Raw genomic sequence first — 15,540 nt, 5'->3', positions numbered from 1 at the left:
CATGTACAGGGCTTGAGAAGAGATGGAGAGTGACTTCACGCCCGACTGCAATCATGGAAACTATCCATATGCTGTCATTGAAGCTCAATACAGCGCATTAATATATAAATACTATGACACGCGTTTACCACGGCAGTTATTGGACTATTTTGTAGATTGTAACATGCAGTCATACAGAGACAGGTTTAGTGTCTTGCGAATTTAAATTCTTGTTTTTTTTACCTTCCCTGTTTAAAAATAAAGCATGACTGAATACATGTCTGCGTGTATCCAATCGAAGGGGCAAAACTCATGTTTCCTTATTTGTATTCCATTGAAAATAGCAGTTAGCTCCCTTTGATTTTAATGCCAAGCGATAAAAACGACTAACTATGGATGTCCTCTAGAAAGATACACATATACAAGCCATGGTCTGAAAATATTTCATGTTTGTTGTACAGTTGTATATGAACTCTAAACTTTTTTCTACAGTTGGACGCCGATAATCACAAGGTAGGTACAACCGGCACTATTCTTATACTTCAGACATATACTCGTTATACGCTCGACCCATGAAGGTCCCGGGTAGAATAGGCCTTCAGCAACCCATGCTTGCTGTAATAGGCGACTGTGTATGATTAACGGGATCGGGTGGTCAGGCTCGCTGACTTGGTTGACCCATGTCATCGGTTCCCAATTGCGCAGATCGATGCTCATGTTGTTGATCACTGGATTGTTTGGTCCAGACTCGATTATTTACAGACCGCCGCCATATGGCTGGAATATTGCTGAGTGCGGCGTAAAACAAAACTCACTCACTCACTCGTTATACACTACAATAAATTGACCCAACAAAATATATATCGGAATGATATCAAATATTAATAGAACAAATTAGAATAATGTTTGTCATTATGGTTGTTCGAAATAAAATATTTTTGCTCTTTGTTTTTCTGATTTTTTTTTTTTTTTTTTTTTTTTTGTCTCTAAACTTGGTACTTCAACATTACATATGCGAATTCTCTGAGACGCAATTTTGTCATGAAACCCTGTCGGCTGGAGCAGTTACTATGAGAGCTGAAATCAGTCAGCAAATGCCTAAATTTTCTAATTATATTTAATCATGGTTATCAAATGTGCGGTTTATCTCGTAACGGATTCGTAAAGACCTTATCTCACCATCCATTACTAATCACCAGTAACAATCCCTTATGATAAAATGGAAACATTGGTTTAGGTCGACTTTACATACACATTTTATCGGTTACATATCAATTCATTCTTGTGTTAGTGTGATTGTTTTCGACGATCTTCTGACAGCAATAAATATTGTGTACTGTATTAATGTCATATCAAGCATCCGATTTTAATTGAAAAAGATGTTGTAAATATATGTTAGAAATAGTCCTGGCCGTGTATCATGCGAGTTATGTTTGTTCCAGTAGATGTAATCAGTTTTCACTTTCATTAAAAAATATGCTAGCTCGTTTTAAGATGACCGAACTGTTTTGTAGTACAGAATGGGTAAATAGGTGTCGTCAAATCAAAGGGTTCCAGCTGGAGTTTTTGTGATATCTACCTCACGAGCCAGTGACGTCAAAACAATGAAAAGGGCGATAACTACGACTACACATGACTCATAGACAACATTTCAGTAAGCTCATATCAAATTAAAATATTGAGTTGTTTCCTTCATAACATTTGAACACAAGTCGATTTTTAGCATGTGTTTGTGGCGAGGGTGGGACTATTTTCCTTTCTTTCGTTTTGGGTTTTAATCATATAATTATTTTTTTAATTTATTCTACGTCTTGTATTTAGTTTTGGTGTTAACGGTTTAGGGAGGGATGATCAACGTTCCTGTTGTTTTAAATAATTATCAGTGGCGACTAACCATCAGCAACCGTATTTTCGGACGAGTCCACGTTGTGGGCTAATTTCCAAGGAAAAAACGGACACCATGGAATGTTCGGGTACAGGAGACAAACGACTTAGCAACAGTTTCTAGGTGTCTTCTTGAACGTCCTCGTCGCGAGCATAAAAGCAGCTGCATTCAGGCGTCAAGTCATTGTTTCTCGTCATCTGCACGAAACACGACGTCATAATCTTCAAACGTCACTCGATTGTCCTGGACAGAAATCCCCAGCCATGTTCATAGCAGAGTCTTCAGACTGGCAAACCCTGATCGACTTATGGGACCATCTCCTTGAGAGCAGTCTTGATCCCGAACTCGCCACCAAGGCATATAAGGTATGTTGTAGTTAATTCATGCTAAAGACTTGACATAAACGTATCTTTATAAATCAAGAAATGTTAAATTCCTTCGAATTGTACATGTTTGTTGTAAGTGCCGAGTAATACTAATGTTTTCCTATTTCTCTTCCAGGAGTCCATGCTCCAGCCTGCTCATGACGATGTTGAAGTCTTGGATGATGATGATGATGATGATGATGATGATGATGATGATGAACACTTCCATGACTACGACTCTAGACCACCATCACCATGGGCTCCAATCAATGTGGCTCAGAAAGGGGACATCCTTCCCCCTGTCACCCCAACCTGGACCGGAGGCAGCGGCAGCCCCCTCTCCACCGCCTCTTCCACATCAGTCTACAGCGACATCTCTCTGGACATCCAAGTGGCAAGAATATGCCCTAAACCAAAGAAGGTTTCAAGAATTAGCAGATTCTTCAGGGGTGTGCGCGGACTGTTTCAACGCTCGAGCCGCCGTGAACGTAAAGGATGGAACAAACTATAAACTTGTTTATGAAACTCAAAAATCATGGACACTTTACGCCAAATTTTATTGTGATATACTGAAAAAAATGTGTTATTATGGAGGGTTGTAAAACCTTCAAGATAATTTACTATTGTTACAGTTATAAAAGTTTGAACTGTTTCTCGTATTTTGTTGTTATTTTATTTAGGTTCGTCTTTGCAAAATAACAAGCCGCAACCAGGTGGCCGAAAAAACATGTAACACTCGCGATCAGCAGAATACCATGACGACCGAAGTCATTTTTATTTATTAGGTGATCTGACATGTTAAAGTGACTTAAAATGCCGAATGTGTGTCATCCTTTATTTTCCCCGAGGAATGTGCGAAACGGTCTAAGACCTAAATATAACCATTAAGATCCCTGTTAGAATTACCCATGCTTGCCGTAAGAGGCGTCTAACGGGATCGGGTAGTCAGGTTCGCTGATTTGGTTAACACATTCGTATCCCACTTGCGTAGATCGGTGCTCATGTTGTTTTGCCCAAACTCGATTATTCACAGACCGCTCCCATTTAGCTGGAATATCAGTGAGCGCGGCGTTAAAAACAGACGAACCCATTTTGGGCCCCAAAAGTATGGCAGTACAGCTATCGTACGGAAATCGTAGACATTTGTATCTCTGTAGTAGAGTATTTTCGAAACTATCACAGCCTTAACACTGTGACAGCTACTAATCATTCACGATGGGGCATAGAATATTTCCATTTTGTTCAAATGTACGATTAATCTTCAAGAAGGAAAAATACTAATTCACGTTTGAAATGTTTATCACAACCGGATACGGGCCCCCGGACACTTTCATAATGGAATCTAGTGTGAAACAACATACCTTTTCGATAATTTTGGACGGATAAATAGAGTAGGTACCGGCAGTTTAAAATAACGTCCGTGACCTTTTCAAAGTCAGGGGCAGCTAACCATAATATAGTTAGTTCATACCAAGTTGAGAGTGGCTTCCCTTTTTCTTGGTACATGCCCTTTTCCAAAACCTTGCTTACAGATATAACACTGTTGTCTAGACCACAGTTCCGCTGTTCTTGTTATTAATATTGCACGAACGCCTTAGTTTTTAATTTTTTAAACGTATTCAACAAAGGAGATGAAGGGGGGAAACCATAAGCGTTGCTAATAAGTTTAAAACAATATTCTAAATACAGATATTGATCAGTTAAGAAGAAAATACACTTGACAAAACACCTGAAGGGTAATACTATGTTTCAGCTTTATCCAAACAATGTCACTGCTGTTATGTTCGGCTTTTGTATAAATTGATGTTTTACATATTATGTGGAATATTACACTAATTTATGACATTTACAGTTTGATAATACGGTCAGCTTGATAGCCAAATGCTGCCTTTCCTATCTTCTTCTTTAAATCGCCGTTGAAAAGTAAAATATTTTTTAAATTATTCAAAATTATTCAAAACTGATTGAAATTTTCGAATCAATACGAAATATTTTAAATTATATTTTTTTACCACAATAGGCTATATATTTTACATTCAAAGAGTAACATGAATAAGAAATATTCATCTTACTTTAAATTAAAACATTTTAAGTACACATATACCCATCATATTTGTTATAACAGCTTTGCTGACGATAAAAAACAAATGATGTAAAGTAACAGGGATAATCAGGCGAATGTATTATTTTTAGCAATGCTGTCAGACATGTGTTGTTTCTCCTAGACCAAATACATGTATGTATAGAAAACCCGCTTCATAGACTCAACCCGAAGAGGTTTTCAAGGAGATGGATGAGGACCATCTTTTCACGTTACCTGATGGTGTGTCAAATGAAAGGAGGTCCACATCAGTTTGTTTTAATAATTTAGATTCACTTTGGTATCATTTTGGTGTGGATTGATTGTCAAAAAACTGATTCAGTGGGAATCAGGCCTGAATGTGTATCTTGAATATCGAATATCTGCTGTCGGATCTAGTTTACACTAACAATTCTATTCCACAAAGCGACCGCAGCTCTTTGACACAGTAAATACGTATATATGTGTTTACGTGTACGGAATAATACTATTATCAGCTCAGTGCTTTGGACGTCCTGTGGAGTGGACTCGTGCTGAGGATATACTGGGCCAATGGTGACCCCGATCATAGACACATGCAAAGGCGAAACAATTGTTCGTTCTATCATTTTTGTCATTGGTGGGTCAAATCTGGCAATTCCCTCCTCACGTCAACTTTAACACCTCTTTTTATTAACACGCTTTATAAATGTCTTGAATTTGCAACACTAATCAAAAAACCTCTTTGAAAACACTGACTGAAGCCCTCGTAAAAACATTATGCACGACTGCACCTCAGAAGCTGTAGAAGCCTAGACACCAAAGGATGGTCCTGGTAGAAGATATACGAAAGTTTGAAGCCATTCATTTAATTTTTTATGAGGGTTTGTGAGAGTGCTATCGTCCTGAATCTTTATGCTTAGAATGAAGCAGATACACTGGTCAGGGGGAAGTTCAGAGGGGAAAGAGTGGAAAGAAATCGATTTTTTTTGTTTTTGAACGCTAACAGATCATCGATATACCTAGATCCAAAGATAAACTTCTTGGCACTTCCCCGATATTATACTCAATATATAGCTGTACAAAGCAGATCTTGCATCATGATGTTTGTTTATTTAGTAGTAAGCATATTTTTATCATATCGGCGCATAAAAAATTCCACTGTCGACAGGGAACAGAAAAATAAACATCCTGCTTTACAGACGTTTAGGGCTTCGCCGATGTAAACAGTTCACGTGCGCTTTGTTCAGTTAAGAAATGACTTTTCATTCAATTCAAACGTGGATAGGGATATACGTTTACCTGCTTGGCGGAGAACCTTGAATACAAACATTTATTCGAGTTGAAAAATCTGCCTTAAATTACTGAATAACAGATATATTAATTACAAAAGTAGTACAAACAAATGTGGAATTCGATTAGAAATCTTGTTCATGTCTCGTTTCCAAACTTTTTTATGATAGCATTTACATCATGTATACATGATAAGGTATTTATTATTGATGAAACAATATTTTGCAAATGTCCATGTGAACATGGTACAAATCATGACAATGATTATCCAAGACAGTTATACACTTTGCAAAATGAACAATATATGCATAATGGTAAAAACTATTGCTATTATAAGGTATATGAAGAAGATGCATGAACATTTTACAAAAGAAATTTATGGTTGAAGCGTTTTCACGTCTCGCCTAGGACCCGGTTTCGATTCCACACATTGACACAGTGAGACCATTATGGTGTCCCACGCCGTCATACTGTTGGAATATTGCTGGAAGAGGGGTAAAATCACGTTGTAATGTTGGGTGCACAGCGAAGACGGGTAATGACACTAGGGCCGATCCCAGAAAACGCATTTTATCAGAAAGTGTTTATAATCCCCTTTTTCGATCGTGTACTTTCAGCTTACGATGCCTCTCTCTCTCACTTGAAAGTCGCGTGTTTTCCCGCCCATACTGAATGAGTAATGGTTTTACCGCTATGCTAGCACGACAGGGAACACCAGAAATGGTCTTCATTTCCCGCTCAGAAATTCACGTACATGCTGCTTTCTTCTTGGGGGGATATTCGAGATTTATTCTAGTACAAGATAACTGGGTAATACCTTAGGGCTTTGGTGTCATGATGTGCCTGTATGTATGTTTGCAGAATCGTTTCTCATCATTATTGGAGAGCACAAAATTTGCTACAGAGCATTGCTACATAAATGAATCCATTAATGCCCTTCCAGCGTCAGAGTCGCCGTCTGACGACCGAGGAATAAGCTAGATGTACGGGCATGAGTGAGACCAATACACCATGACGTCTTTGATATCAGCCAAACTGTCGTCAACCGGGCATAGAATGGACACCAAGCGTGTGGAGTGAGTGAGTTTAGTTTTACGCCCCACTCAGCAATATTCCAGCTACATGGCGGTGGTCTGTAAATAATCGAGTCTGGATCAGACAATCCAGTGATCAACAACATGAGCATCGATCTGCGCAATTGGGAACCGATGACATGTGTCAACCAAGTCAGCGAGCCTGACCACCCGATCCCGTTAGTCGCCTCTTACGACAAGCACAGTCGCGTTTTTATGGCAAGCATGGGTTGCTGAAGGCCTATTCTACCCCGGGACCTTCACGTCTCCCAAGCGTGTGGATCACATACGGGGTGACATTCAGGTTGTTGGTACCATTCCGCAACACGCACGGCGGGAAGACTGCAGCAAGGCGTCAAAATATTGGTGACAGTCACCACGTAGGCTCAGAAATAAATTGTGGAACGCCATCCCATTGACACTATTGACGCTACACAACAGACAGGTAAACGCTACATGATCAAAGTTCTGCTTCTTTTCACTGATGAACCGAGATATCTTCACATATCACCGCGGCTGAATGTGGCGAAAACAAGGAAAACGATGTTGTGGTTCCGGTTAGGGAGTTGGGAAGTTTTCACGTCCCTTTTAGCAATTTTCCATCAATATCAATATCTCTTGACGTGCGGTCATTATCTTAAGTCCTTCTTAACGCTACGCACGAGTCTTAAGTACGACGCTGATCACTATATTAAAATTACAAGATATGAGTAAGACACCGGTGATTATCGTAAATCGATGTTCGAGTCCTGAGTACAATGCCGGCCACAAACTTAACATTCGTAAGCCTAAGTTATATGTATGTCTACAAAGCCCCATGCGCGTAACAAGTGCCTGATGTTTCACCTAAGACGCCGCTGTTAAAACACATCAGTATACAACTCATTTCTCAAGCGCCAACTGTTCCTAGTTTTCGGAAGGCTCTGAGACTCGGAGTATGTGTGTGCCAGATTTCCATTTGTGTCATTTGTTTCAACAAGGTGTTTGCAGCATAAACATATGTTTCGAATCTCTCTTCACGATGTTTGACGAGTATTTATGACGCAGATGAAAAGCTGAAGTTAGCAATCAAAACTGAATTCCGTTTAATTACCCATCGTCCTCCTTTGAAACCTGATAATAGAAATGTTGAATACCGCCTTTCGTTGATACAGGACCTTTTGCACGCTTCTAGGAGAACATCATGTTTAAGTTACGATTGAAAAATATAGGAGTCAATCAATGTTGATATGATGATAATGAATGTTTTGGGAATGCACCACCGCTTGCACTTTCATATGACAACAGTTGTTTGTACCTTAATCGCTCAAAGAGTATTGGAGTATGGCATGAAATTTGCGTGTGTACGATTTTCATTTTCAAACAACAAAAACGACTAGAAACAAACACTAACGACTGTGAAAAGTAATGTGATTGTTAAAATTAATGGTGGTGATATAGCGACCTTCTCGAAAAAAACCCAAATCATGAATGACACCCAGTGCACGTGTATCTCGTGAGCTGTGACTAAATTGAAAGTTCAGGTTCTCCTACTTTTTCAAAAGAGTATATAACGTTTGAACTGCCTTTTGTTCAAAGCAGATATGCATAGTTTTAGTGTGCCGATGATGTTTATACAAGTCAGGCGTTTATGGTATTATTTACGGTTCTCTTTTCCCGTGATGTCAGGTATTGGAACGTGTTTATTTTGCTAAAAAGATAATATTAGTTTCCATGCAAAATACACGAGACGCCAAGACACCGGGCCTTTCATGAACTATTAATAAGCTGAATTATGTTTTTGCCCAGGCTGCGGCAGAGCTCAGAAGAATGACATAAAGTCACCTTATCAACAAAGCAATTAGGGTTCCATCCCCTGAAACTGAGCTTCCCTTCAATACGGCAGCTGTTACTCTCTACGTGCCTCGAAAACTGCCAATTTTGCAACTTCATATCATATAGAAAATAAGCAAATTACGGGGTTTTTCTCAAACTTGGCAGACTGCGCGAAAACGACGAAGATGATTTGGGTATCAATCTGGCAATTCAAAAACAAAGGCTCCGGAAATACACCACTTTTTCACGTGCGCAGCCGCCTTGTTAAACAAGCACCGAGGTTCTTATTTCAGCAACAACAGGTTCCGACTGTGACTCTGTTTATTTGGCTAAGCCTGGTACAAAGCTCCGGGAACGGCACGACGATCTGGGACGGCACACCACCCTGTATATTATTGTAGATTCCACCGTCGTCTTGAAACAATGACTGTTTGATGATGGCGGTGTGGGAGGCTGGCTCAAGTTCCTGGCTGATTTGTGATAATAAACATAACATGTCCCGCTAATATAACGTCTTGTGTCAGTCGTGTTTCAAATATTTACTTGTGCAGCAAGAATTCCTGTTTTGTTGCTCAATGTATTTTTAAATGTTTTTGAAATGAAAAGTTATTTATTTAAACATTACTGTTATCATTGTCTGTTAGAGGTAAGACTGGAAACGTGTAAGCCGTCTATCCGCATAACAATGAAGTGAGATCTCCGGATTTTTTATTGAATTATGAATACGTTTTATGAATACGTACGAGAAGACATGGTGTTGATCTGAAACTTAGTGAGAAAAGGTGGGGGTGCACACTTCATTTCCACCCTAGTTTCATTAGTAAATTAACAAAATTTTAGGACAAAAGGGGTGGGGGGTGGGGGTGGTACCCCCTGCATCAGCCTGTTGTTTGGTTCTTAATGTTCATAGAGAGGGTGGGACTGTTCCTGAACATTCTCGGAGAAATTGTCTTCAGGTTTTATGACGGCGTTTAGCCAGCGTGATTTCAACAAAGACGTCTCAAAACTGTTTGTTTAGCTTTTTTTAAAACGCAGTCACACGCTACACACAAACACACATGCTCACACACACAAAGATATACATGTAGTTACACACATCACATAAACGAACACTCAAGCTCCCACAATCATTCACATCTTCACACACTCCCTCCCCTACACGGCCGCATGCACACATCCATACACACTCACGCTCACACCCTTGATGAAGTGGTCATATCAGTATCGCCCCCCTTGATACTGAAGGCGCGCTGCCGTAACTGTTCCGCCATAGCTATATGATCTGTATCACAGTCCCTGAACCACAATACTATCCCTACAGTTTGCAAAGGAATGCCTAGTCTTGACTATCCTCAAATTCCATTTGGATGCAAAGGTTAAATGGCTGGGAACAATTCTATGCTTGGACGTGAAAATATGTTTGTTGTTTACTTACGGTCGTGTATTTGAATGTTTGGGGAGGCCAATTAAGCAGTCGCAATTAGTTGTGTAGAGTTGCCTACCTTGGGTCGTGGTTTCGAATCCCTGTTCGACAACTCTTGTTTCAGGGCTTGTCAGGACCCTGTTAGTGCTAGTGGTTCAACCATGGCCATGAACTCCACACACACCTGCATTACTTCGAGTTTTCCCCCTACTTTAAACTGGCATGCCGTGACTGGAATACCGGCGTTAAACTCAGTTAATTCACTTACTCACTACGTTGAAGGAATTGTCTGTTTAGCATTGTCTTGCAAGTATTGGCTCAGTGTCATCTTTCGATTCGCACTTTCAGTGTCCTTTAGTGATCCGATCTTGTTGGTTCCTTCAGTTGAGAGTGTTTAATGTCAACACTCTGCCCTAGCCTGGCCTACGTTGCACGGGTCAGTCAGAAAATGGGTCAAGTGGACCATCCCTGAGGAGAAATATTCAGGAACATACAATCACATTTATGCTCTCTTTATATGACTTTTAACTAGTCGAGATCGCGTACATCAAAACCTGCCACTTCCTTTTAACAGGTGGCAGTCAGGTGCTACGCGCATGCGCAGACGATCCAACATGACCAAGATTCTTGGCGATACCGGAGTAAGGATTCTGATGTCATAAAACATCTCACTCCGTTTCTCCTTCAGACCGACGTCGGGTTCGACATACCAGCCGTCCATGGCGCCGTCGCTAATGCGGAGGCAGTCACGCCATTGAACTCAACACAACAAATCGTTGTGACTCGAACTTACGACGTGTCATGGCTGACATTTAGTGAGCCTATAGAGACGATGCATTATATATACATATATATATGTACAGTTGTGTGAGATGCAGATCTAGGGTATTCCAGTGTTTGTCTGTGTGGGGCGTCGGGTGAGATATGCCGAACTCTCAGACAACTTGAACCACTTGACATTCCCGCCACTAGGTCACCGACCTTGCGGTATTTAGGGGATGTTCCAACATAGCACAGCGGAAGTCACCTGTTCCATGACATACGGTTCAGTGCTAGAAATATAATAACACCATCTTCAGCATTCTGTACGTGTACACAAAACAGGTCAGGGAGAAGAGGCTGAATCAGCAGATATATATCAATGAGAGAACCCAGAACATTTTCACGAACACTTGTCTGCCATTTACTATGAAGTCCTGTCCTCACCAACATATGTTACTTTCGAAAACTACCGCCGTTATTATTGTCGATTTATCTAGCAGTCTTGTCATCACGAACATTGAAAGATAAAATGCGGTACCATCTAACAGTGTTATCTTCACGACATTGAATAGCATCATACGGCAGCATGCCCTACAGACCCAGGGAACCAGGCTGCATCATACGGTACCATTGAACAATCACATCTTCACGAACAGTTAATAGTAGCATAGGATACCATTGAACAATCTTACCTTCAGGAACAATGAATAGGAACATTTAATACCATTGAACAATGTTATCTTCACGAACATGAAATAGGAACATTCGATACCATTGAACAATGTTATCTTCACGAACATGAAATAGGAAAATTCGATACCATTGAACAATGTTATCTTCACGAACATGAAATAGGAACATTCGATACCATTGAACAATGTTATCTTCACGAACATGAAATAGGAACATTCGATTCCATTCAAACCGAAACATGAGTCTCATTTACCAATTCAGTCAATGATCTACCTTTTAGCCGATCCGAATTTTCTCGTGTGAAAGTGAAAAGCGAACAATGCAAACAACTATGGTTACACGAAATTCCAATTCCTTGTTTCATAAGAAAATGGTATTTACAAACAGATTTTAAATGCAAGTTTTAACAAATTGTATTTCTATATTTTATGACGCATGATTTCAACAAAGACGTCCCAGTCTATTCCTGTTTGAAGAGGTCGCAAAATGATCACAATGGTCACCAGTCATCTGGATGACCGGTTATACCTGTTATACTGATTAAATGTAATTTGTAACGTACAATGTGATTCGATCTATTACTAAGGTCAGTCAAAACCACTAAACATTTTTTACGACCGAGCCTCCTTTTGATATTTCACTGCACGTTGTACGACAGAGAAAGCAGCTCGACGTGCTTGCAAGGATTAAAGGGGCACTGATGCGGAGCGAATAATGCTTCTCGCCAACGGTCTAATTACGAAAGCAGACCGCAAATTGGTCAGCGCCCACTCCTTCGACCGTGACGGACAAAGGAACTGGGCTCCTGTCCATATTAGCAAAATTTCTTCACTTAAACAGTCAGGAGGCCGGATGCCCATCACATGCCATTTGTTTAAAAATATCCATGGTATTAATTCCTTGTCTGATCGTAACCATATATCCCAGCAGTGTAGTTCTTTTCGGATGCTTGGATGGTATACTTACTGATCCAATTTGATCCTATTTCTGTGTTTTTAACCTCGATATTTAATCATGTTACATGAAAATATGATGTCTACAGGCACGTAGCAAGCCATTTGTTTCAGTACGGAAGATTGCAAAGCTTTATATTTAGGTAGTTTTGAGTGTTGGTTCAGCTGTGATAGCAAATAGCATACGTAAATTTTGGTAGCTATGGTAGCTACAATGGTTTATTATTTATGATAATAAAACACACAGTTGATTTATTTGAATTCGTAAACAAAAAAAACGATGACCTTGGCTTTGGTAGAGAAATCTGAAAATTGTCTTGCGTAAAAAACACCTTATTTCACTTATTTACCAAAGTACACAGCAAATGCCTGTGTGTATTCCTTATGTAACGAAATTCCGTCGGTATCCTCAAAACAGTTTCGGCCCATAAGTGTTTTCAGGCTGCATGCGACACAGAGATTACACCTTCCTTGCTGTAACTCGCGCTTGATGGTGTAAATACACGTGTTATTTGTCATCATTCCCTGGATGGTCAATTAATGATTTTTTATCAGGTATAATTAGTAGTAACACCACTTCGGTTACTCAACAAAGGTTCCCATTTGGCACATCTCCTGTCTGGAGTAAATACTCAACATTATAAATTAAGGTCTGTAATGGCAAATGTATTGTATGTTATGTAATATGTGCATGTAAGTGATGCAAGAGGGTTTATCAGCTGAGTTACAAAAACAAACATCGATCAAAGGATTAACCGATAACACACTGATTGATTAATTACTTTTATCTTCTAGCGGATTTGTCAAAAGGCAGTGTGTGTAGATGACTACACCCTGTCGTAAAGTGTGAGTGCAAAAACAACATCCTCCCTTCAAAGAATTAATCACCCTTGCGTTGATTGATTGATTGCTCAATATTGGTCAATTAAATTACTTAGAATAGTGGACATCATACAATTAGTTGCCAGGTGTGCTATCTTGGGAGACCAATGAGAGGTTTATCTAGTTTTCACCAACGAAAGACGTGAAACGATGTGTTACTTTTTCGCAAATGAGACAGTTGTAAGACACGCGACACAGAGCAGGATTATTTACCAGCTGCAGATGAATGGAATACGATTTCTTTTACGTGGATATTGATGGATACATTCATGAACAAGGTAGTAGCCTGACACTGTTGCTATAAAATTAGTCTGTTTTACATTCATTATTTGCATTTTGTTTTAATTTATTTGTTGTAGCATTCAGCAGAATCTGTATGACAGAAAACACACACTAGATCGCGTATGTGTGTGAAATAGGATCCACATTGGCAATCTATACAATGTATAAATGTTGCTGTTATGTTAGAAATTTACTATGAGTATAAGCAAATCTTGTGTTCTTTTATTAATTTTCAGAATCATACAAATATGACAATAAACTAATTAGGGTTATGAGACAAAATATAGAGACGTACATTGGCTTCGTTATTTTTCCATCCTAATAGTTTTTTACCATTTCTACCACTGGCAGATGATTAACCTTCAAAGTGTTTAATTTGTTTTCATAATACATTTGTAATGAAGTACAAATGACTTCACCTCAGTTGATCTGTCTATAATTAAACTATCAATTGCGCTTACGGACTGCGCAGCAGAGGTCACGAACCAGTCACGAATTCTGGGATATCATCCGGGTACTCACGGGAAAAAAACAATAACAAAAGTTTACACCAGTCCACGGAAATAGCTCCGCATCAGTGCCCCTTTAAGAGATACGTGTTTGAAATTATTTGATTTCTTGTTGTTTTTTTTAAAACACAACCTACTTTACATGCGAAAATAGAAGAGTCCAAAAACAAAATTCTGGACTTGTTATTGCACTTAGTTGCGCAATAGGTATGACGGAACCCAGTCAGCAGAAAACTAGACTGTTATGTAATCAATAGTTTGACTTGACCAACACTGAATAGCAGCAAGCGGTACCATTGAACAATCTTGTCTTCTTATCAGAGTACTATTAGCCATGTCCTCGGAAAAATCTGTTTGAAACGTACAACAACCACAACAACTAGATATCCAGTTAGTTCAACTGCTCAAGGGCGCTTTGTTTTTCCCTCGAGCATTTGATGTCCATCACAACGGCACATAGTATTTACAATCTCAACTCCCTGGGGACCATACAGCTCTTGCAGCCTGCCAGGTGCACCGAGTTAATGTGCCTTTCCCATCCTTACGAGGTACCCATTCACAGCTGGGTGGACTGGGACAGATGTTTACTGCACCTTGCTGTACGCGCAAATAGGTGTTTGCATGTATTCGTGTGGCCACCATCTGGTCATGGTTCCTTTACGTGCAGGGGGTTGTGTACTGAACACTAGGGGCTGTGACAACACTGAAAGAGTCTGCACACAAAGCTGACTCCAAGGTTCTTGACACCCGGTCACAGGTGGGCTCGATCCCAGCACCTCCAAGCTCGCTGGATTAGTAGCCTGGCGCCTTAGACAGCTCGTCCACCATACGACACCTTCAGTGGATTCTGAAAAAAGTTTCGACAGCCACTGGCCATATACACCGTCTGACAACTCACAGTACCTTTAACATTACCCAAAACATATACTGCTTGTTTTCTCATGACTGAATTAACGAGTTAATAATTTGGGTCGTTAAGGAAGTCACCTGACCATGATGCCTACCAGTCATACGTTTATGTCTTACCCATGTGAAGTGTTACTAGGTGCGCTGTGTGTTCATGAGGTAGCCCAGTGGCTCAATCAAAACCCCCGCTTGCTGGAATATTGCTAAAAAACAGCTTAAAACTAACGTCACCCCATTTCCCATTTCATGAAATTGATGTCACTCTTATTAACGTTTATTTTTCCAGCTTCATGGCATATTGTGTCACTAGGTGCGCTTTCTACTGGTTATAGTGTGTACTCCTCAACCCAACGGTCCGGGTGGGGTTCGATTCCCCACATTGGTATAATGTGTAAACCCCATTTCTGCATTCGTAATTTTGATTGAATATTGCTTAAGGCAACGTAAAACCACACTTACTCTCTTGATGCCAAAGATGCCGTGTAGTTAAAGCGTTCGCTCTTCACGTCGAACACCCCGGTTCGATTCCCAACATGCATGGGTACAACGTGTGTAGTTCCCCGTCGTGATATTGCTGGACTATTGCTAAAAACGGCCTAAAACTACATTCACCCACACCAACCTCTTTGTCGAATATTTAAAGACAAAACAAACACAGATA

This window comes from Haliotis asinina, chromosome 5 (genome assembly GCF_037392515.1).
Source record: "Haliotis asinina isolate JCU_RB_2024 chromosome 5, JCU_Hal_asi_v2, whole genome shotgun sequence".
Taxonomy (NCBI): domain Eukaryota; kingdom Metazoa; phylum Mollusca; class Gastropoda; order Lepetellida; family Haliotidae; genus Haliotis; species Haliotis asinina.
This window is presented reverse-complemented; position numbering follows the sequence as displayed.